General features: G+C 45.6%; 1 long non-coding RNA gene across 1 annotated transcript in view; it reads right to left on the reverse strand.

Annotated features, from left to right (window-relative positions):
- The window catches only part of LOC138493259 (uncharacterized), a 149,225-nt gene extending 128,678 nt beyond the window's left edge, over positions 1-20,547 (reverse strand). Inside the window, exons 1-2 of the long non-coding RNA XR_011276334.1 lie at positions 20,102-20,547; positions 9,504-9,606 (exon numbers count right to left, since the gene is read on the reverse strand). This is a non-coding gene — a long non-coding RNA (uncharacterized lncRNA). The remainder of the gene's footprint in view (positions 1-9,503; positions 9,607-20,101) is intronic.
- Between the last annotated feature and the right edge of the window lie 3,531 nt (positions 20,548-24,078).

A 24,078-nucleotide genomic window follows, 5' to 3' on the forward strand; every position in this document is an offset into this window, starting at 1 on the left:
TGTAGTGCATCATACGCACATTATTTGATAAAGCATTTGTGCATACTACACTGTTGTGATCCTCGTCCATAGTAATCATTGGGTCATTGGGAACAAAAAACACAATCAATATGGTAAAACGGTGGGAGCAGGCTGGGAGCCGATACATTTAATGGGTACAGTTACACATGAATCAGTAGGGTGGGTGAGAATACACAGGCTGAAAATACAGTGGTTGTGGGATCTAAAAATAGGACAGGGTGGCTGAGGTTCAGAAACAGAGAAATGATGGGTTGGATATATAGAATGACAGTAAAATGCACAACGGTACATAGTGTAAGAGTACAATTCAGAGGAAAGGATACAATGGGGCGGGGGGTTATATGCTTAAGCCAAATGACAGCAGTGATCATGAATTAGTAGTGTGTGTTCCAAATCCATCCCACCCCATAAAAGGGCTACAGTAATGAAAACGTGCGCAAACATGGATAGATAGCGGCCTACTTCCAATTCATTTTCCCGTAGACCAACAAGGTCAACATTTGCCAGACCACACAAACCAACCCGCTGGATAATTTTGGACCAGGTCTGAAACAACTTGGGATGGAGTGTTTAAAAGAGGCCATTTTGTGGTTTGGGATTTTTCTGTGCAGTAGTTCTTTAAATACTGTGCAGGGAGTGCTCCCTTCTCCAGGTTGGGAGGTGAGGGGTAGCTAGAGGGCACCAAGTGAAATCTAGGAGTTGGAGGGGGTCTAGGGACTGAGTTTGCAACACAAAGCTTTTCTGTAACCTTGGCTATATCCGCGAAGAGCCGAAATCTCAAAGCAAACAGCATCACAGAAACAGCATGTGTTGTGGGGGGAGCGGGAAGGGGAGGTGAGGAGGCCATCTGGAGAGTGGGGGAGCTGGCACAGATGATGGGGGCATTTGGGTATGGGTTGGGAGGGAAAGAAAAAATGTTGTTTACCAATTTTTCTGATATTCGCGGCTAAAATAACCTACAGATAACCTTGACTATCTGTAGTTCATATATAAAATGAGTACAGATAGCCAAGGGTATCTGTAATTCTGTACCCGCAGATATAGAAAAAAGATAAAAAAAAGATATTTTGACAGGTACAGTGACGCCAGGGGTGAAAAATCACTGGCCTTGGCCAGCGACACAATAGACATCCAGGGCTCCCATCCAGGCAGTAACTGGGACTGATCCTGCTTAGCATCAAAGCAAGGTAGAGGCTGGCACCCTCAGGCTATGTTATCTAAAATATGAGCACAAGTTAAAAGACCACTTAGAGCAACGCGGCCTGAGGGGGAAGGCACCTTCCTTGCTTTGAAGCTAATCAGGGTGGGTCCTGGTTACTGCATGGATGGGAGACAGTCCACAGTCATTGCTGTGTGTTTTCTTCAATTTAAATATCTTATAACACAAGAAAACACACGGCATCCACATTGTTGTTTTTTGGTAAACCATGCTACTGCAAGTCCTTGGTATGGTAGGTATTGTTTATTTTATTATAAAGCGCCTATACACAGGCAGTGTTTCAAAGCACTCAAAGAGGGTAGGAACATGGGGAAAAAACAACAGTCGCTCAAAGCCCTTGAAATTCTGAGATGATAAAGGTCTGCACAGACAGTAAGTGAAAAATATACATTTAACAGTTCAGATACAGCAAATAGGCCTGATGACGATTCTGTAGTTTTATCAAGTGCACATTAAGGGGTGAATACAGGAAAGAACAAGACAATCTTTAGGCAGAGAGGCATTCAGATGGTGCAAGTGCAAGACGGCCAAGGGAGGGGGTGTCCAAGGTCACCCAGTCAGTAGAGGCTGGGATAAGTGTGGAGAGAGACACTCTCTTGGATTTATTCAGAAGTGCAGTAAGGGGCATGGGGTGCAGGGTCCTGAGGCAAGTGAAAAAAGGACTGGCGGGGGTGCCAGGGACCTGTGAGACTCTGAGGTACATCAGGCAGCCAGCCAGCAAAGCTGTATGGAAGAGGAGGGAGAGATGGAGAGAGCAGAGAGCTAGGTTAGCAGGGTAGGGGGAGAGAGAAGGAGGACAAGAGGAAAGTCTTGAGGAGTTTCTGGAATTTAAGAAGATTAGGCTCAAGACGGAAGGTGGCAGGGAGGCTATTCCAGAGGAAGGCGCCAGATGAGATAAGGATCTCCCTCCAAATCCCTGCTTGGAGAACTGGCTCACTCGCAGAAGGTTGGATGTAGATGAGTGGCGGCGTTGAGAGGGACAGTATTTAGGTAGGAAATGCTGCCGGTAAGTAGGTCCTAGGCTCCAGAAAACCTTGTGGACAATGTAGACAGTCTGAATTTGATTGTTGTAGCCACGGGGAGCCAGTGAAGGGATTTTCAATGCCGGAGAGATGCAGTCCCTGGGCTTGAGGCCAAGGATAACTCTTGCGGTTCTGTTTTGGATAAGTTGTAGAGGGCGCAGGGCAGATGCAGGGAGGTTGAGGAAGAGGCTGTTGCAGTATTCCAGCCTAGAGAGAACAAGGGCTCTGGAGACAGTGAGATGCTGGGGGAAAGTGAGAAAAGGTAGAGTGCCTTTGAGGAGGTTTAGTTGATAGTTTGATTTTTTTCAGATGTCAGAAATGTCAGTGGAGAAGGCGATAGTGGAGTCGAAGATGACCCAAGGTTTTTGGCCTCGCAGGTGGGGGTGGGCATTTGACCAATAGAAGCCAGCTAGAATGAAAGAGGGAAAGCGGGAGCAGGGGTCCCAATGCGAATGATATCAGTGTTACTGGGGTTGAGGCAGCGGCCATTTGCAGCACACCATGACTGGATAGCGGACAGACAGTCATATATGAGTGTGGATGAGGAAACGGCTGAGGGTAGCCTGAAAGATAGTTGCGTGTCATCCGCATAAAACTGGAAATTAGAGGAGAAAGTGACGATCAGACATGCCATGGTAGCCATATAGATGTTGAAGAACCAGGTGGATAGATTTGATCTCTGGGGAATGCTGCAGTTTAAGAGAGTGATAATCGAGAGAAAGGCTCCAAGTTCCACCTCGGACAGCCAGTTAAAGAGAAAAGTGGTTAACCAATCCAGAGCCTGACCTGTGATTTGCAGGGTGTCAAGAAGACGTACAATCAGGATGTTGTGGTTAACTGTGTCAAAGGAAGAGGAGAGACCAAGGAGAATGAGGACAGAGGCAGTATTAGTATCAAGATTTGAGAGCAGTTTATTTGCCCCTGGGTGCTCTAAAGCAAGACTGATGGTCATGGAAGCAGGCAATTGATTCAGTGTGGAGGTTCAACTTCTCGAGAGGTTTGCCCAGGGAAGGAGTGATAGAGATCGGACGACAGTTTGCCGGATTGGAGGGGTCAGCTGTGGGTTTCCTGAGCAGAGTGTGCACAAGGAGGTGTTTGAGAGCAGTTGGGAAAACTCCAGTGGAAAAGGAGAGATTGCAAAGGTCAGCCAAGGCTGGGGCAAGGGAGTCATTGTTGTCCTTAATGGTTTTGGAGGGGCAAGGGTCCACTTGTTTAGATGAGGTCTTCATAGACCAGACTTGTCTGGTGACCTCTTCGGGTGTGATGGGTGAGAGAGAGGAGAGGTGAAGAGGAGGTGGGGCCAAGGGAGGCACCTGTGTTGGTGTGTACTGTGATGTGAAGGGAAGGGAGGAAAGGATGTCTTTGGTTTTGGTGGTGAAGTGTGCTGCCAGGGCAGAGCAGAGGTCCCGGGAGGGTGTAACAGAAGAAAAGGCTGCTGCAGGGTTGGCCAGTTCCTTTCAGGCTTTGAAGAGTGTGTCTGTGTTGTTTGATGCTGCAGAGATGCAGGCTTGAATAAAGACTCTTTTCTTGGAGTGGATGCATAGTCGATATTGCCTTTGAAGGAGGCGGTAGGCCAGTTTTTCAGATGGTCCACCCGACGAGTTCCATTTCCGCTCAGCTGCCCTAAACTTGAATATAAGAGGAGCCAGATCGGAGTCGTACCAAGTCCGTGGCCAGTGACACACGAGGCATCTGGGACTCCCATCCAGGCAGTAACTGGGACTGACCCTGCTTAGCATCCAAGCAAGGTAGAGGCTGGCACCCTCAGGCCATGTTGTCTAAAATATAAGCACAAGTTAAAAGACCACTTATAACAATGCAGCCTGAGGGGGCAGGCACCTTGTTCGCTTTTAAGTTAATCAGGGTTAGTCTCAGTTATTGCAAGGATGGGAGACAGTCCACAGTCCAGTGCCGTGTGTTTTCTTCATTTTAAACACATAATACACTGAAAAAACACACAGCATCCACATTGTTTTTTTTTTGGTAAACTGTGCTACTGTACGTCCTTGAAAGCATTGCACTCAGAGACAATTGCTTTGCCTTTTGCTGAATTGCAATCTGGTATTTGTAGTCTCACAGTCAAGATGGAGGAACAATGCTACAATTGTACTGTTTTTCTCTAGCATATTTCAATAAGAATTTATATATTTGAGTGACACTATGGAATGTGCACTTTTAAAGTCATCTTTATAAAGCAGAGTATTGTTGAAAGCCAGAAATGGGGGTGGGGAAGGGAAATGATGCAAGGGCAAGTAAGTCATGAGTATTTGCCCATGATGTGGACAGAGAGTTCCTAATTCTGGACACTGGTGCAGTTATTCTCCCCTGATTGTGGCTGCTTTGCAGGGCACAACTAAAGGGCATACGTGGCTGAAGAGTGTAACTTTTTTTCAGAGGGTGGACACAACCCCCTGTTTTTTTTTTTAGGTTGGCAAGCTTCCTCAAGTATTTGGCTGCCAGAATTTTACTCAGGTTGTCATGATTCCAGTGCAGACGCTTACCCACAAGACCACCAGCTCTTGTTTTGTATTGGATTTGGTTTACCATGGAATATTTCATGACATATTGCTGGATATAAAAGTTGAGCACCTTTTATACTTTTCCAGCATATTTATTGGAACATTTCCTCTCTCAGGTTATTTTTCTGGTGTTCATTCCTTTTTTTTAATGTCCAGTGCTATTTTGTCTTGCACACTTTCTTCTAATAGCAAGGTCAAATAAACTACATTTGTATTTTTCACTTTAAGATATATGTTCACTTGCTGTGCGTATATTAATGAATGCCAGCTTTTGATTTTCGCCATGGGGCAAAAGTACCTGCGCAGGTGTTATTCTTGCAGCAGGTAATCTTTTCCCTTTTTCTGTGCTGCTTAAATGCAGTTAGTTAGGGTTGTGCGATGGATCACAACAGTCACAGAGAGACCGGCCGACCATAAAACAAGGGGCTTGTAGCACGCTGCTTAAACAAAGTGTGTGGTGCACGGCAAATCATTAAAACTCACTGGGCATTGCCTAAAACATTGTGAGTTCTCAAAACCTGCACATTTTTATACATAACAATACCATTGTCAAAACAGGTCAAAATCAGTTTGTGATTTATGAACGTCTTTGTGTGGTGGGTTGCAAGTGTTTTAAAATACAGAGTGGCAGTGCCCAGCGGCCATGACCTTAGGCCATGGCTAGTGGCATGGTGGTGTTCGGCGGTGCCCACCAGACATTCTAGCAGCACTATGTGTTCTCCCAGATGGATTTATACGCTCCCCTTTTACTTCGCTGTGAGCTAGGCCTGTTCAATGTTGCAGGCCTTTGCCTTTGCACACTTAGTGAACTTTACTGCAAAACTTTAAAAACTTCCGAGAGTTGCAACATTTTTTTAAAGCACCGTTAAATGCCTGCACATTGGATTTAGTGGTTATTTAAGGACTCATACGCTATATTATAATTATTATGGTGCTCTGGAAGAACAGTTTTTTTCTTCTCCACAAACCGCAGTTACGTTACAATTCCATTATTATATACCGTTTAAACCAGGTAACTCAGTGTGGAGAAATATTCCTGAAATGTTTCTTGCCTATCAATTACTTCTAAAACAAAAGCATGACAGGGAAACCCATGCCTGCACTGTGGACAGAGGCAAGACCGTGTAGCACTCCCACTGAGGAGTCAAGCCTTAAAAATTAACGTGGGGGTCTCATCAACAAATGCAATCGGATGTGACGTCACCAGAAATTAGCATATCAAGCAAGATGAAATATGTGTATTTCATTAAATTGGCTTTGCATAACAACCCGAATTGAACAGGACGAATGGCATTTGCCTTTCATAAAACACACACAAAACCAACACAGGATATTTTCTTCTATTAGTACCCCGGTGAGAGACAATCAGAATGCAACAAGCATTCTGATTGGCTCTCGCCAGGTCCCTACCCAGCCGGGAATCCCTCCGTCGGGATTCCACAGCCTTTGTCCCCGGCGTGGGGCGTGGCAGCCCCTCAGCCAATGAGGAGGCTCAAAGCGGGGCCATCCCCGCTCTGAGCCTCCCCGTGGCTGAGAGGCTGCCTTTGCCCCCCACCGGGGACTCGGGTAAGTCTTTTTTTTATTTTTTATTTTTCCCTTAACCACCCCAATTTACCTTAGACTCGGAGCGAGACTATCCCCGCTCTGCACCTCCACACGGCTGTGGGCTTCCCTCGTCCCCCGCCGGGGACGCAGGTACTTTTTATTTTTCTTTTTCCCCCATCCCACTCCCTCCCTCCCAACCCCACGTACCTTTTTTTTTATCCTTTTTCGGGAGCGGACGCGCTGGGAACACTCGTGTTCCCAGCGCGTCCGCTCCCGATGGCCGCCATGGACAGGGAGAACGGACTCCGTTTTCCCTTTGCATGGCGGCGGCCATTTTCTTGGTCGTTTTTTTTTCTGTCCCAAAACGCCGCAGCGTTGAAACGCTGCAGCGTTTCGGGAGAGAAAAAAATTGCTTTTAATACCCTGGTCACGCAAATTTTGCGGGCCGGGATACTAATAGCAATATAACCCGAGTGACAAGGGCATTACCGACTCTGGTAATGCCCCCGCTGCTCGGGTTCTATTGCTTAAATAGTGTTTTTCAAAACGTTAAAATGTGTGCATGTTTTAAACTCCAAGAAACAATACAAATGTTTTCCCTGGGACTTGCAGTACCGAAATGGGATATTTCACCTTTGTTAGTTTTGATCAGGGTATATAGTGCAGTGTTGAAGTGTCTGGCCTGCAAACCTGACAACTGCGGTTTGATCCCCGAGGTCTTCTTTAATTCATAAATTCAAAGAGGACATCCAATGTTTCTTCTCTTTTAGCTGGGGGGGACTGAGTCCACCCTCTGAATAAAGTGGGGGGACTCCGTCCCCCGCGTGTACCCTCGACCTGAGTCCTGCTCCCACTTACCGTTTTTCTGCCCTTGCTGTCCTGGGAGTGTTGATTGGTCTCGGGTGTGTGATCCTTGATTTTTTTCATTAACACAAACGTTCTTAATAAATACATCTACTATAAATAACTAGGTAGCTTTTAGTGAACTTTTCAAACTTTTGAAAACCTGTTTTGGAGGGATGGATGGTGGCGGTGGTGGAGGACTAATCCATGAGGTTTATCATGAAAAAAAAAACTTCTGCAAATGTGGTATGCAATTTTTGTTTTGCACTAATATATGTTGGCAGAAATGAACTAAACCAAAAAAGTGAATGCTGGAAGCTTTTGAATCAATCATAACCGTGGGCACAGCTCTGGGCAACACTCCAGACCATCGTTTTCTATCCTGCCAACCCTTAACAGAAGGGGAAAGAGGTCCCAACGCAAAAGGGGCAGCGCAGCCTAGACTGCTAAATCGCATCCCTTCTGCACCAGACCACAAGCATCCCCAGTCATGTTTCGGGCATTTAAACCGTCCAGGCATCCCCTCTTTTGTTTTGGGAGTAATGAATTCCACACATTTGGTTTTGCTTGTTTCGTTTCACACTAAATGTACACTAGCAGTAATACGCTTCCTTAAATGGGGTTATATGTATCTATGCAAGAGCACTTACATTACAAAACACCTCTGTACTTAGAGGAAAGCAATAACTGCAGCTAAGATCACCTTATTCGCTTATATTGTGAATTCCTCTGAACAATCAGGCGATGAAGACACTTGAGCTTATTTAGAGCCGTCAAAAAGACATTGTTTACTCTGATCTAATGGATAAGAGCAATGAGCGCAAGGCACGGAGGCTCAGGGGAGAGAGCTGAATGCAAATACGTTGAATGGAGAGTTTCTAAACATAGGACAGCATTTGCTCTCGTGTCTTTGTCCAAGTAAAATGGTGAGTAATAACAGCTATCATTCTGGGAGACGAGCAAGAGCTGCGATAATGACACTGGAACCAGACCATTTCTTCATCAGTGACATTTATCAGCAAGCAACCGGATTCCGTATCTTGATTCAGTGTTCATGCTGTGAAATACAATGAATGCAATATCCGGACAATGAGGGAACAGATGCAGCTGGGCTGTATAATCCCAGATGACATTTATTTTATTTTTGAAAAGAAATAACAGCGTGTGTCTAGCTTGATAGATAGGAAAGGAAGACACAGCGGCCAAGTCCCAAACTCCGCCTGTCTTTAGGCCAAAGGATCCCATTAGCGCCTGGGCAGTCACTACGGTCTAGAATGCAATCATACTTGCCCTTAATGCAGACTAGAAGCACATCTTATTTGCCAGCATGTTTCACGTCTTTCTATCTTACATATTTGACAAACTGAACGCGTGCTAAACATATAGGGGCTGATTTCCGAGTTCCCTGGGAACTGTTACATTTACACTTAAGCATAGACAGGTCCCGCTCGCCAAACTATCATCATTAGCATGGGGGAGTGCAAAAGGGGAGGGCAAAAAGGCTGCCTACAGGCTTGTACGCTGCCATTTTGCACTCCGCCGTGCACATTGAGTAAAGGATGCCTGCCATGCATGCATGGAAGGCAGCGTTTGCAATGGATTCGTATGGAGACTGCCTGCTTTTTGCTGGTACAAAAAGCAAGGGGACTAGATATGAATCCCCAGCATTTGCGCCGGCATGAAAATCCATGACAGCACAAATGATGGAGTATTTGTATTGTGGAGAGGAAGGGAGTGGCAGAAACGTAAGTTGCGATCTGCCCCTATTCTCCGCCATACAAATCCATGAAAATGGGCTATGACAGTATTCTACTGCAAAAAAAAGCCTTATGGAAGGTCGTTATGCAGTAGATTCCTGTTACGCTGGGCTCAAAATTAGCTTCAGAATGTCTGTCAAGTAAGACCAACTCTCTAAACAGTAAGTAAGGATTGTATGCTACTATGTTAGAGAAATATTAAACGCGTCATTCAATTTATTAAATAGGAGTATGAATGTTGCAAGGTTTTAAACCTGCAAGCCATAAAGAGCTATATCATGTGGTACCTTTAGGGTAAAACTGCAGTCTCTTAAAGGGCATATTATCAGGACCCTGCCAGGGAGCTGTGCAACCTCCTTAATCAATCCATCTGAGCCCGGAATTCCTGCAGTAAGGGGGCAATGGGAACAGATACTGCATCTTTATCACTCTAAACTACATTACCCAGAATCCCTAGCTACCTAAAAGGAACCTGTGAGTTCCAAGCAAGATTACGGACGTCCTACGAGAACACTTAAGATGAGCTTTTGAATTGCCCTGCCCACTAGGTCATGTGCCGGTCGTTCGTTGGTCTTGCCTGAAAGCCGGTAGCAGTCGCCAATCCGTCCTGTAGACTGGAATCACGCTGCAACTGAGGAACCTGTTTCCCTCGTCGCTCGGATCAGTTCCAGGCACGACGCCTGCAAGGAAAAGAAAGATAAGGTGAGGGAGCATAGTGCTAAAACCAGTTGCATATCAGAGACTTGGATGCATGAAGGAATATCCCATAAGAGCATCAGAACTTGGATCACAAGGCACGCTTAATGCATGCAGTTAGGTAAGATTTTCATAGCAATTTTAAATCTTCCTAACCTGTGTCAACCCCAGAAGTTTTTGCTTTTAGTGGTGGATTATTTGTCCTTATACCTTTGGGAGTGGGAGCCTTTTTCCACACTCATAGAATCTTTTACTCTTTTTATGGGTATAATTTTCAAGACTCTCCATAGTGTCTTTTAAAAGTTATCCTCTTTGACAACTTTTTGGTATTAAGTGCCTATTGTTGCTGGGTTGCCCTAGCGGCTCCCCTTTTAACTATCTCTGGCTAACTTTGTGAGAACTACAGTTCCCAAGGGTAGAGAGGATCTTTGGATCTCTTTTTCATTTTATTAGGTGAGACCAGCACCCCCCACCTTATGTGGAGTGCTGGGGAGCCACTGAGTGTCCGGTTTCTCATTTTAAATGTAACATTTATGTTATAAGGACAAACTTACCTTTATTGGCTGGTTGCAGTGAACTTTTTTATTAATTCGGTGTGCCTTTTACCACAGGCTGTTTCCACAGCCCCGGTAAAGGCACCCATGAGTGCTCATTTTACCAAAATCAGTCTTGTTTTTTCACCTTTTTAGTGTTCCTTGTCGTTTCTTATTCCTTCCCTGACATCCAATGTGTGCAATTCCTTTGTGTAATTTTTATCTTTAATTGGAGTCCTGTGGAGTCCTAGCACAGGCTTCAGAGTGTCTGTGAAGGTAGGAAGTGAGGGAGGAGTCCAGAACTTTGCAGCCCTTTGTCTTACAGACTTAGTGTGAGATTCCAGATATAACTGGGAGGCTGGCTGTCCGCAAAGGATTGCGAACCCCCCAAGTTTGAATGTTGCAAGGCTGTTTGATTGGCTGTGCTCCTACTTAAAAGTCAGAACCTGGAAGCTGAAGAGGTAGCCGACCACTGAAACCAAAACCAAAGAGGAAGATGAAGAATTTGCAGCTGAAACGATTTCTAGCAACCAGAGTGCCTGCTGTGTAACCGGAACCTGCTATAGCCCTTCCGTCCAATCGATCTGGGGACTCCGAAAATAATGACCCTGACCCATAGCCTGAGACCCACTAGACGTAAGACCTGTAAATAATTAAATGCTAAACGAATATGGAACTACACCCACCACCCAACCTATCCCTCCACACTGCCCCTCTCCAACTCTCCCTCCCCACTCTTCTTCCCCAGCTATCCCTCACCGCTCCCTCTTCCCAACTATTCCTCCCCACTCCCACTCCCCAACTATCTCTCAACAACTTGTGTCATGTTGTCCATGTGGTCCTTGCAGAAGACACATACAGGGCACATTACTGTTGTGGGCCTATTTGCGTCCCAGCTTGCCATCTGGCGTGTGACTGTGAGCAGAAGATGACAGGCGCATCAGACAGTGCCTTGTGCTGCTGGGCACAGAACTTGCGGGCGTGGAGCTATTGGATGGTGTGTGTACCTGCTCAGTGGGCCGCCTCTCAAGGAACGCCTCAAGGCACACAGCCATGGTCTCAGCAAAGGAGGACATGATACTATTGCCCTTGCGTACCCTCCTGGCCATTAGGACGATCGCAGCTGTGACACATCCAAGGGCACGTGCATTGCGCCTGCCACTGCCCTGTACACTCTCCCACATCAACTGTGCCCCATGGAGGTGCCTTTGCACTAGGGCAGTTAAGGCATCCTGCCATTCCTCAATGCAGGGGAGTCGGCTGTCCATTTCCCTGTCACTGGGTAAGGGCAGGCATTGTGGGCTCTTTGGGTTCATCGGGCTGAATACTGTAGGTTCATAGCTGCCATTGTCACTGGTCTCCCCTGTGTCATCTGCAGAATTGTCCGCTATGTCTTCGGCACTTGATTGCTGTCCACGTGCATGTGGCTGCTGTGGTGGTGGTACTACAGCAGTTGGGGCTGGCAGGATGGCCGCAGCTGTGGTCACTGTGGCGGTTGGGGCTGGCGGGATTGCCGCCGCTGTGGTCACTGTGATGGTTAGGTCTGGTGGGATGTCTGCAGCTGTGATCATTGTGATGGTTGGGGCTGGCAGGATGGCCGCAGCTGTGGTCACTGTGGTGGTTGTGGCTGGTGCAATGGCCACAGCTGTGGTCACTTTGGTGGTTGAGGCTGACGGGATGACCACAGCTGTGGTCACTGTGGCAGTTGTGCCAGTGGAGGCTGCGGTGTCCTGGGTGTTGTTGGTGGTGGTGGCCTGTGGTGTTTGGCAGCAGCGGCGGCAGCTTGTACCCCTTGAAGTGCTTGCACTGCCACTTCACTATCAGATGATGTGCCTGAGGGAGTCAGAAAGGCATGTTGTCAGTGAGCAGTGTGGTTTAATGAAGCAAAGATACATGCATTATGTTGGTCGTGGCTGTGTTGTGTCCGGGACATGGTACATGGCATGGTGCACATATGCTTGTGTTATGTGTACTGAGCTGCAGGACGTGTAATGTTTGTACATGTTAGAGTACTGCACTGGGGATACTGTCGTGGTGTACTGCCACTTGCTGGGTACAGTGTTAGGGGGCGTTCACACTGTGGGATATTGGGGTGGGGAGGGGTATTGTATGGATGTGGCAAGCATGGGCTTGTTGCCTGTACCAGTTACAGGGACAGTTGTGCATTTGTGCTCAGGTGTCATGCTGGCTGGGACGAGGGGGACACAAGTGGACTTTGTGTGCAACAGTGGTCATGTGTGGGTGGAGGGGGAGCTCAGCACTGCTGTGATTTGGTGGCAGTGGAAGCATGGCGGGCACAGATGCAGTACGCTGTGGCAGGGTGATTTGTGTCTGTATGGGAGCAGATACATGTTCAGTTGGCAGTACAGGGTAACGGTGGTGAGTTCAACTTGTATATCTGGTATGGGTCATAGTTTGGTGGCCAGGTTATATGCTATGTCCATGTATGCACCAAGGATGCTGTTTTCTTGGTGGAGTGGGCGTGCATGCAGGCTGTCTTTGGGGTTGTGGATGATGCAATTCCCATTTCTGTGATATGTTGGTGCAGTGGTGGGAGCAGGGTGGCCAGGGATGTTGATTATTACATTGGGGTTACATGTACTCACCAGCCTCTTCGGCCTGCGCAGCACTGACCCCTTCAATTGACTGTAGGTGCAGCACACTGCTCCACATCGCCTCCTAGGGAATCAGGAGTATTGGTGATGCGCTCCCACCACCTCTCACCATGCCCTGTCTCCACTGGGCTGAGGAGAGGTTCCTTACCCTCAGGCACAGGTCGTCCCATCACTTGTGGCTGTCTCGCACTGTGTGTGATGTTGTGCTGACTGCTGACACCTTCTGGGCCACCTCCTCTCAAATGCTCTTCTTGCGCAGTTGAGTTTGCCTGCGCTGTTCATTGCTGAAGAACTCTGGTGCATGGTGGACAAGGGTGTCCCTAAGCATGTTGAGCTCAGCCTTAGAGAAGAGTGACTTCCGCTTGTGGGTCTCATCCACTCTAGATGACATGCTACTTGTGTAGTTTGTCTGGTCAGGAGGGGTGGATGTCGCCTGTGGTTTGAGGAGTGAAATGGTTTTTGTTTTTGTAATGGCTGCCTGGGCAGTTTCCTGTTCTGGCAATCACTTTGTTTGTGGTCACAGTAATTGTGGTACCGCATTTTCCAAAGCCACTGGGTCTGGCATTTTGATGCCAGATTCAGGGACACTGGCACTGAGGATGATGGTGTTGTCAGCGTTTGGGAGTTTGAATGTGATGCTGTTACCGCCACTTCCAGCATGTCTGAATGTGCGTGCCCGACAACCCATAATCATCTGGTTATTCCAGAATCATGGGTTGCCGGAAACGGTGGCACCGGCATGACGGTAACTAGGAAAACTTACCAGCATACTTGTAATGAGTCCCATAAAGTCTGTCAGCATGGCTCTGTAATTAACTGGGGCTCGAGAGTTCCACAGACGAGTCCAAAGCAAGAGTGGTTTGAGTGATAGCAGATCTTCAATTGGCCGGAGACAGCACTCTAGATGCATGATTACATTTAGTGATCCTTTTGGTTGGATTAGCACAGATTTGAGAAAGTTGTTTTCAGAGGCCTTCAGTGTGGTTGTTTAAGTGTAGCCCCAGATCTCTTATCCATACAGGGCTGCTGGAACTGCCTGCAGCCTATATATTTGCAGGATTGGGGATATTGCACCCCCTGTGTGATAGTAAGAACGTTCGTATTCTCCCTGTATACTTTTCCAACTTCACATTTTCTTTGGACACATGCTCCGTCCAGATATCGTTCTCAACAAAATGGAGGCCCAGATAGTCATAGGTTCATAGCTGCACCAGTTTATCCCTGCTCACTTCTTTGGCAAAAGTTGATTTCATGGCCACTCTATGCCTAAAGAACATCAATTTGGTATTCACTAGGTTTGTATCCAGACGCAGTTCACCACATTTTCTTTCAAATAATGACATGACATGCTTGGTTCGCATGGGGCTAGATGCTCCCAGCATGGCATTGTCTGCAAAAAAAAGTTGATGTAAAGACAAAAGAGGAGAGCAGCCAGAACACACCCATGTCTCATGCCTCACTGCACTGCAAAGGGCTCAGTACATTTGCCTCCCACGGTCCAGCACACAACACCCTTGCTTTCTGAATATAGAGCCTGGATTATGGTAAGAAAAGGTGGCGGGATGTTGTAAGTAGCCAATACTTGCCAAAGGGACTGAATAAAAAGCAATGCAAAGGTCCACAAAGATTGCATGCAGTTTGCTGTTGTTAAAAGGTGTATACTTTTTCACTAATAGATTCAGCCACAGACATTGCACTAGTGTGCCCATGCCATCCTGCAATCCCACTTGTAGATTACTCCGGATTCCCTTAGTTGCTGGCCATGTTGCTGGCCATGTCTTCGAGGATGACTTTTGCATAGATTTTACACTGCCCATCTAGGAAGAAGATGGGTTGGTAATTACCTGGGTGCTCCCTGCCTCCCTTTTTGCTAATGGGGATTATAACAGCCTCCCACCAGGTTGCTGGTATAATGCCCAGTTTGATGGTTGCATTAAAAACTCTGGTCAGTACTGGTCTCCAGAGAACTGACTCTTCTTTGTATAGATTGATGCTTATATAGTCTGGTCCTGGGTCTTTCCCACTTTTCTTTGCAACGATTGTTCGGTTGTGGTTACTCTAAACCCTGTATCGCCTTGTTCAACACACCCAGTCTCTTGATGCATAACATTATTGATCTCTTGGTTCCTATACAGTTTAGAGAAATGGTCACACTGGATGGCGGGTGCAATGCTACAGTAAGGTTCTTGTGGCGAGTAAGGAGCAACTCCTGCCACCAATTTCCAGAACGTTTTAGAAACGTTAAGCCTGCAGCCTTGTGTGAGGGTTTCCAACCTCGACACATAGTAGGCTTTTTTCTTCTCTTTTTCTTCTCTCTGGTGGTGGATTTGTAGATTGCTCTAATGGTTTGCAGTTGGGTTTTATCTACTGCAGAGTTCACCCTGAGACAGGAAAGAAGGGCTTCCATGCATTTTCTTCGATCTTCAACAAACCAGCTCTGCCTGGTCATCTGGTTGTGTTTGGTCACTTTATTTGGTTTGGTAATCAGGGGGGTACAGACTTTATGTTAAGGCCAAGAACTCTTCCATAATAGACTCAGCCTTGGGTGACGTGCCCTCCAATGGCCTGGTAGAGCTCAGGAGTCTTATTCAGCTCTGCAATCATGGAACACCTTAGCACCCACCTGGATTGTCCATAGGTTTCGATATTAACTGCTCTCTGGGGCATTCTTTCATCTGGTGCCTCATCGTTTGGCAGGCTAATGGTTTGAGGTCGCTCTGTTGGTGGTCCCTCACTCGAATGAAACCACTTAATTCAATGATGTGCAAAAATAGGAGGATGTCATTCGAATACAAAATTAGTATTTATTCAAACATTTTTCTCACTTTTTTAAGAGCCGCCGTAGCTGCCTAGTGCTTTAATTGAAAACACATCATACACACACCACATTTTTTTTCTCAAAAACCTCACAGTATATATACATACATACACAAAAACCTCTTAATGTTCAATGTGCAATAAATTGCTAATATCCACCACAATCTCCTCTGGTGGGAATGTATAAAAAGAAAGGGGATGGGTGGCATACACCTCTGCCCACCTGATTCCATGACATAGCATTAACCATTATATAGTCTATTCTGCTGATGCCATTGGGCCCATGGAAAGTACTTCTTGCAGGTTGATCGTTCTTACATCATCCGTTGCATTCCCTTAGATTGTTGTTGTACTGAATTTGTGCTGTTCCATGGCCAAGCGGTGGTTCTTTTTTAGAGTATTCACTCATTCACTTATGTATCACTTAAGTGGTAACTTGGTCATCTCGAGAGGTTCGAACTGTATGTTGAAATTGCCCACTGCCATTATAAGATCATCTGGGGGAAATGTGGGTTTCATGAGTTTTCAAAAGATCACTCATTAAAATGAGGCTCTCCAAGGGGATAGAGCCAGAACAGAAACCATGTTAAATATATTAAACAACTTTATCTTAAACCCCCTACTAGTAGCATTATTTTAAAATTGTAGGTTTGGGGATTTTGTATCCTGTTGAGTTACTACCCAATTGAGTTGGGAGCTCAACCACGTTAACAGCCCTCACCTGGGTCTACCCCTTTGGTTCTTGGCGGCTGGAATCACGCAAGAAGCATACCCCTGTATATCACAGTTACCAACTGCCCCAGTTTCTTGTAAACATACTAAGGCAAACCCTTCAGTAAATCTTCTCCTGTCTGAGTCTACCCAGTGCTTTTCAATGCCGGCAATGTTCCACAAGAGGATCTTAACATCCCTGGAATGTACAATATTGCATGTGGTCAGGCGGATCAGTAGACAGTCGACACCATCCAACCCTAATTCGAGCTGGGTTAGTTCATTCACCAAGGCTGGCACCTCTCTGGCTCTATCTCGAGGTTCATTGCTTGGAGGCCGAGATCCTAAGCTTACCGTAGAACCTCTTGGGGGATTTGTGTTGCATTCAATGGAAATAAGTCAATTGGCCAGGAATTTGCCTCACAGAATCAGATGAATAAAGTCCACATTCCTCATAGGCATCTCGACCCTAGTGCAGTGAATGAGGAGTCTTATTCAGGGTATGGCTTTGTTTCAAAGTGAGTCCCCACTTTTAAGTTGGCTAGGAAGGAGTCTCTGTACATCAGAGATATAGACACTCTCCTCTTTGGAGCTATTTGTGCTCCTGCTGCTATTTGCTATGTGCCCATTAGGTTGACCTTGTATCATTGGGATCCTGCAGCTTCCAGTTGGAAGCCTATTGGCCACACCCATCCAAGAGAGGTTGGCACAAGCAAAATGGCCAATCTCTAGCCTGATGGCAACATCATTTTCCGAAACCACGTGTCACTGGTGCTGACTTCTTAGCACTGTTGGGGAGCGTGTTTGTTTTAGCAGTTGGTATTTCCCCACCAATTATGGTTTGGCCAGTGGTCGTTAGCCTGGTCTGATCACTGGAAGAGTCAGGCGCTACTAAGGCATTAACCTAATTGAGCCCTCAGGGGTGACATTCACCATGGGCTCAGCCATGGCTTTGATCATTTGCATTGACATTACCTGTGTTTTGTCTTTTTTGTAGATTGGATGATGGTTGTTAGACACTAGAAATGAGAGCATCAAGCTTTGTCATCAGGATGTTTATCGTAAGGTTCAAGGTTCAGGATCACCAGATTTTACAGACTTTCTGAAAGACCAGTACTGTTTGAGCTATTACATTTGCGGGAATGGCCCTGCAATAGATTGGTGATTGGTCTTGTGGTCACTTCCTCATAGTTGTTAATGGCCAAAGGTAGGTAGGTATCTGTTGGAAAGTTCAATATCAGGTGATATTATCCCTTGTGGGTCGCTGTGATTATTTGTCATGCTTACCATATCCATCTCACCTGATTTGAGCCCCAGCTTTTCTTTCAACGAGTTAGTGACCAGCAGGGTCGTAAGATCGCACATTTTGGCCAGTACTGGGGTTACCAAGCTATTGATGACAACTGGTCTATCAGTTTCAGTTAGTAACACGCATGGTCCTTCAGCTCTGTTTACTCCATCCTTTAACCACTTTGTATTGTGCCATGTGTCAAGGGTACATTTGGAAAATGGTCTGGGAATAGTAGAAGGTTTGTTTGTATTTGTTTTGTTACCATTTAGACAACCCGGGTCGGGACAATCCAGGTCCGGCTCTATGACATCCAAACCAGGAGAACTTTCAGCGCAATTGGACAAAATGCCAGTGCTCCGCTTATCTGGCACATGGGCTACAACCATTTCAAATAAGAGATCTTTGATCCCTGTGATTAGAATATTAACTTCAGGGATGGGCTGAAAAAGTTTGTATGGCTTCTTTGGGACCTCCGCTGGTGAGATGAAGCAGCTGGCCTTCCCTTTAGACCCGTCTTTTCAAAAGTTCAAAGTTCTAAGTGCAAAGTGCAACAGCGCCACAGGGTGGGTGGGCCTCTCTTCAGTTTCATTCAGATATTTCTTTGGGCATTTGCGTCATGATTCAAATAAGTTGAGATTTAAACAAAACATGGAAATAGTTCAAGCCACCCCTTGGTACTCACTCGTCACTAAGCGGTAATAAAAACCAGCGTTCACAGCCCCAGATTCTTTCACAACGCGTGGGATGCCCAAGGATCCTTAACTCCTTGGCTCTGTGGTCCGATCAAAGTCTCATAGGCTAGAGCAGAGGGGTGAACCAGGGCATTGTGTAAAGTGCGTAAAATGACCCCCGCCTGCGTGAACACCGATGGCGTCAACACTGTCCTTTGACACACCCCGGGATTCACCACTCTGGGTATTGGAGGTCGAATTTAAAGACCAGGGGGGCATGTCCTCAGTGCAACAACAGCGGGATGGAAGGAGAAGAAACACTGATGGCGTGAGCACTGCCCTTTGACACAGCGGGCTTCCCCACTCTGGGTATTGGAGGTTAAGATTAAAGCCCAGTGGGGGCGTGTCCTCAGGGCAACAGCAGTGGGATGGAAGGAGAGGAAATATCGACAGCATCAACAGCACCCTTTGACACACCAGGCTTCACCACTCTGGGTATTGGAAGTTGAGTTTAAAGCCCAGGAGGGTGTTTCCTCAGAGCAGCAGCAGCGGGATGGAAGGAGAAGAAACACTGACAGCATCAGCACTGCCCTTTGACATGCCGGGCTTCGTCACTCCGGGTATCGGAGGTCGGGTTTAAAGCCCAGAGGGGCATGTCCTCAGCACAACAGAAGTGGGATGGAAGAAGAAACACATACTGCATTAACACCACCCTTTAACACACCAGGATTCACCACTATTAGAGTTAAAGCCCAGGGTGGCATGTCCTCAGCTCAACATCAGCGGATGGAAGGCGAAGAAACACTGATGTGTCAACACCGCCCTTTAACATGCCAGGCTTTGCCACTCTAGGTATTGGAGGTCGAGTTTAAAGCCCACAGGGCATGTCCTCAGCGCAACAGCAGTAGGATGGAAGGAAAAGAAACACTAACAGCGTCAACACTGCCCGTTAACACTCCAGGCTTTGCCACTCTGCGTTTTGGAGGTTGAGTTTAAAGTTCAAGGGGACGTGTCCTCAGGCAACAGCAGAGGGATGGAAGGAGAAGAAACACTGACAGCATCAACACCACCCTTGGAGACACCCGGTATTTGAGGTTGAGTTTAAAGCCCAAGGCAGCTTGTACTCAGCACAACAGCAGCAGGATGGAACAAGAAGAAACAATGATGGCGTCAACAGCGCCCTTTGAAACACCAGGTTACATTTCAGCATTTCTAAATATATATATGCTATATAGAAAAACCTCTTTCTGTGTGTCAACATGTAATTGTGTGTGTGTCTTCTCAAATACCCCTGCTGGTCATTAGGGTAATGGGTTTGTGAACATGCCAGCTTTCTCTCATGTGTTTTTCAAAATACTCACAACAGACCAAAAACAAACATTGTGGTTCCATAAGTCACTATCCCTACTAGTAAAGTTGAACTTTCTCCACCCATAAAAATACAAACACTTCCCATTATTCTTTCCGAAGCTGTCAACAATCAACTGACACTACACCAGCCCACCAAACTTCAACAGTACTGCACATACAATTACTGACACCTAACCAACCCCTCCTGACCTCTTGAGAGCCCTCTTACAGGGTGTGCTGTTGCGTTTTCCTCACTCTCCAGTTTCACTGATCTTTCCCCCTCTTAACACAAAATACCATTTAAACCCTAAGGATCACAATATGTGGGGGTTGAAAATCCAATACGTCCCTCTTGAGCAAAACTACAAATCAAATACAGGCAAGCACAGATAATACTCTGTTGTGTTTCACATGCTTAATTTCATGGCCGTGACATGTTACTTCACGGTCCTGCCGCGGCAGGCTCCCTTTTATCTGGCATCTCTACTCACGGTGGTGTCTGAGGCCCGGAAAAGTCGGAGGGCGCTTTCCCAGCAATGGCTCTCCGATTGATAGTCATCGGCAGCTTCAGGGCATCAGCACCTCAGTTCCTGGATCCACGGCGCATGCCCAGGCTTGGAACACTATCCCTTGCGCCACCGCACAGTATCTAGCATTCTGCATTGCATTGACAGCCACGTCCGCCTTAGGAGACGTTGTTCAGGTGGAATTACTTTCATTAACCTGCTTTGCCGTAGAACGGACACGTCTTAATATGCTCCATATATTCGCCTCTCCGGTGATTTGCTGAGCATCAGTTTAGCTCTGTCATTTGCTGGATCTTGCCTTTACCTCTTCCTGCCGTTTGGCTCTTCCCCTTGTTGCTTCTTCGCCTGTTCCCTGCCACCCTTGGTCTGTCGTGTTCCTGTGTGCTTCCTCCTTCGTCTCTTCTGTTATTTTCCTTCTGCCTGCTTGTGGGGGCTGCTTCATCATCTGCCAGCTTTCCCTGTCAGCTCTCTGTGTTGTCCTTTTGCCACACAAATCTGGGAACAGCTCTTTTGTGGCGGGGGATTCGGCCCTCAGGGACTCCACCTGATAGCCCAGTACAGCGGAGGCTCTGGCGGTCGACCCCAACGTCATACCATTGTCTGCTGGAATACTGGAGGATGCTGGAAAAAACAAGAAGGAAACAGCACGATAACACGCCCAGGCCCGCCAAGATCAATCTGCCTGAGGAGGTGGACACATTCCACAAAAGGTCACAAATATGCAAAATAATTCACTTTGGTAGTCTAATTAATGTATTTACTTATTGATTTCTTCAGAACCAACATTATATTTAACCTTTTGCTAACACGATAAAAATACAATGAACATACTCTCATTATTTCACACTTTTTTTTAAAAGGGCCAAAAAACTCAGTAAACCTGTCCCCCGTTTTAATGTTTTTCTACCTCAGATAGATTTTGCTTCAAACCTTTGTGCATCTCAGCCACAAACAGGTCTACCCTCTGAGCTGTATCGACCATGGCAGACACCCTCCCTTAAGAATATAGGGCTGCCTGTCAATTTCTCACTAAATGTTACCCCTCCCTTTTCTCAGGAATACAAATTCTGTGAACTTGTGAACTCTCCCTGTATGCCAAGAAACCAATTCCCACCCTCCCCCTTTTGGGTGCAGTTTCTTTGAACAGAGCCAGCTGCCTGTCAAAAAACAGCTTGCCATGCAGCCCCCCTTTCTGCTTAAGAATACGGTGCAGTCCATACATAGTTCAACACCCTTTTTATCCAAAAACAAAAATTTAAATCACTCTATAACATTACAAAATGCACAACACAACACAATTGTTAAGTACTTAGTTTTTTTGTTTAATTAATTTAGACATTACATGTGACAAACACCATCTATTATAACAATTGAATACACACATTATTTCTCTATTTCAGTCAACCCCATCCCTCCCTTTCTTGTTCACCAAAACTGTTCTAGCAGAGCGTGTGGTTCCTTCCCCCTCCCTTGTTCAATTTGGCCCACAAATTTAGAACAACAATTCCAATTATAATCACATCACTTGTACAAATCTCCTTTACAAAAATCAATACAAATCAACCAAAAACATTTTCTATAAATGCATCCTACCCTATCACTTCATACACAACCCCAAACAAAAACATAGCCAACCACACAATTGCCAATTTTTCAAACTAAAGCTACCAATAGCACATTAATGCTCTTGCTTTTTCTCTCTTCAAATTCCACTAACAATGCTTTTCTCACCTACAAACAATTCCCATGGCTATCCTATAAACACACCAAAAAACACCTCTAATGTCCTATACTTATACCACAACAAAACAACGGAGCCAACAACATTATCATAAATAAAAATAAAAAAATGTTCCAGTATATGCGGGGTTTCCTCTCTTTATCACGTGATCTTCCTCAAAAATTGTTGAGAGTATTCCATCTCTTTTAATCTCTTATTTAAATTTAAAACAACAATAATTCCCTCCCCCAAAATTACAGCTTCACAACCAAAACATAAATTATCTACATTGTCGTGTTCTTTCTGCACGTTGCAATCTTACATAATTTATAAAGCTCACTCTCCCCTGTCAGCAGGCATCCATCCAACTCAGGTTAATGGACGGGCTACGAGACCAGACAGCTCTTCAATAAATCAGGCAGTTGCTAAACCTTTACCTTTGGTGCACAATCTGGTCCCATTCGGCCTGTTCTGTGCCTCCAGTGTGTGTGGTAGAGAAGCCCCCAGCTTGCTGTAAGCTGCAGTCCAATAAGACTGAGCTTCCTGGCTGGCTTAGACATATGTAAATAGGTACTAATTGAAATAAGTATTCCCAAAAAGGGTACACAAATACTGCATAGAAGAATAGACACTGTGCACGGAAAACAGAGCTTTATTATCAACCCCCAACCTCCCAAAGCTGGTAAAGAGCAAGTTAAGACAGTCCTGCAAATCTCCATAGCACCCACACGTTGCAGTAATTCTATTGGAAAACATAATTTCTGGATACAAAAAACATTAACAACCATGATACTGAAAAAATCCACTCCTGAAGCACATCACTTAGATGACCTGCAGAAAAAACTCTCAACTATGATTGGCTGGCACAGTTCACATACAACATAGCTACACAGCTATAGGTTTTAAAATGATCCTGCTGTTTGGAGATAACGCAAGGTGAGCAAGGCCATGGGTATTGCAGTCTTGTCCTCCTGATTGGCTCCCTGTCCCTCACCCCACAGCACCTGCCAGTCCTCCCCATCTTTTCTCTTGCATTGTGCCAACTTTGCTCTGATAAAACCTGATGGCTATGTGCTAGAAAGTAAATTTACTGCATTTGATTCAATTTGGCCTCCTAATCTTACTGGAGCTTCCAGGTGCCGACCTTTGAAGTATTGCATTAGAAGGCTCCATCTGGATTGTATTCTTCCTAAGAAAATCCTCCCCTTACAACATTAATTTGGTATCACATGTTATCCTGACTTTCACTGCTCAGTTTGCAAAAAATAAAACACAGGAGACATGAAGCCTGCAGTCTTTTAATATGGGCTGGCTATGAGAATACTGTTCCCAAACTGTATCCTACAAGTACATGGCCGAACTGTGGACTCCTTTTGCTCCTACCACCTCTACCTATCTATACAAAATAATATAAATGTGTTCAACCACATGTGTTTTAAAAGACAGTCTGATACCTCAAAGTAACAATTATGTTCCACCAATAAATACTAATTGGAGGGAAAGGAGATAGGAAAGCCACTTTTTGCACTCACACCATCAGTGTGCATATGTGCACTTTAGAGGTAGAATCTGAGAGGTTTAATGACAGCCCCAGGATGACATGAACTGAAAGGCCATGTAGGCCCAAAACAAGCAGACATATCTTCTTGTCATGGAAAATACCCATTGTGAGCTGACAGACAACATGGCTGGCTTTCCTTTGTAGCTGCCACATTATAAATGCTGTGTGCAAATCAAGGGAAAGACACTGATTTCGAAAGGGCCTTTTATATGGTTTATAAGGGCAAGAAAAATGAAAGGATGGCTCTACATTGAAAGCAGGGCTTTGCAAACACTTAAACTGCAATGTCTAAAAGTGTGCATTTCACAGCTGGAAATAAAGACATTGCAAAAAATGTTCACTTGCGAAAATGAACATATGATGAGAAGGGCCTAGCAGGTTGATGGCGAGATGCAATTTATTAAAAATAAATAAAAGGCTTCTTAAGAAAATAAATGCAATAGTTTGAAAAGGCAATATTTTCTTTCAGATGCAACATATAAAAGGCCTCATGGGCCCAAGGAAAATGTAACCTTCACCAATATACGTGGCTATTGCTAGAAAAGGAGTGTGTTTCTTTGCAGAACAGTCAAGCAGCAATGAGGGAATTTTATTGGGGGTCTATACTCTGAGATAAACAGCGGGATGACTATTTGCCTTGAGAGAATGAAGGCTGATGGG

This window comes from Ambystoma mexicanum, chromosome 10 (genome assembly GCF_040938575.1).
Source record: "Ambystoma mexicanum isolate Mex_15411 chromosome 10, UKY_AmexF1_1, whole genome shotgun sequence".
Classification (NCBI taxonomy): Eukaryota; Metazoa; Chordata; class Amphibia; order Caudata; family Ambystomatidae; genus Ambystoma; species Ambystoma mexicanum.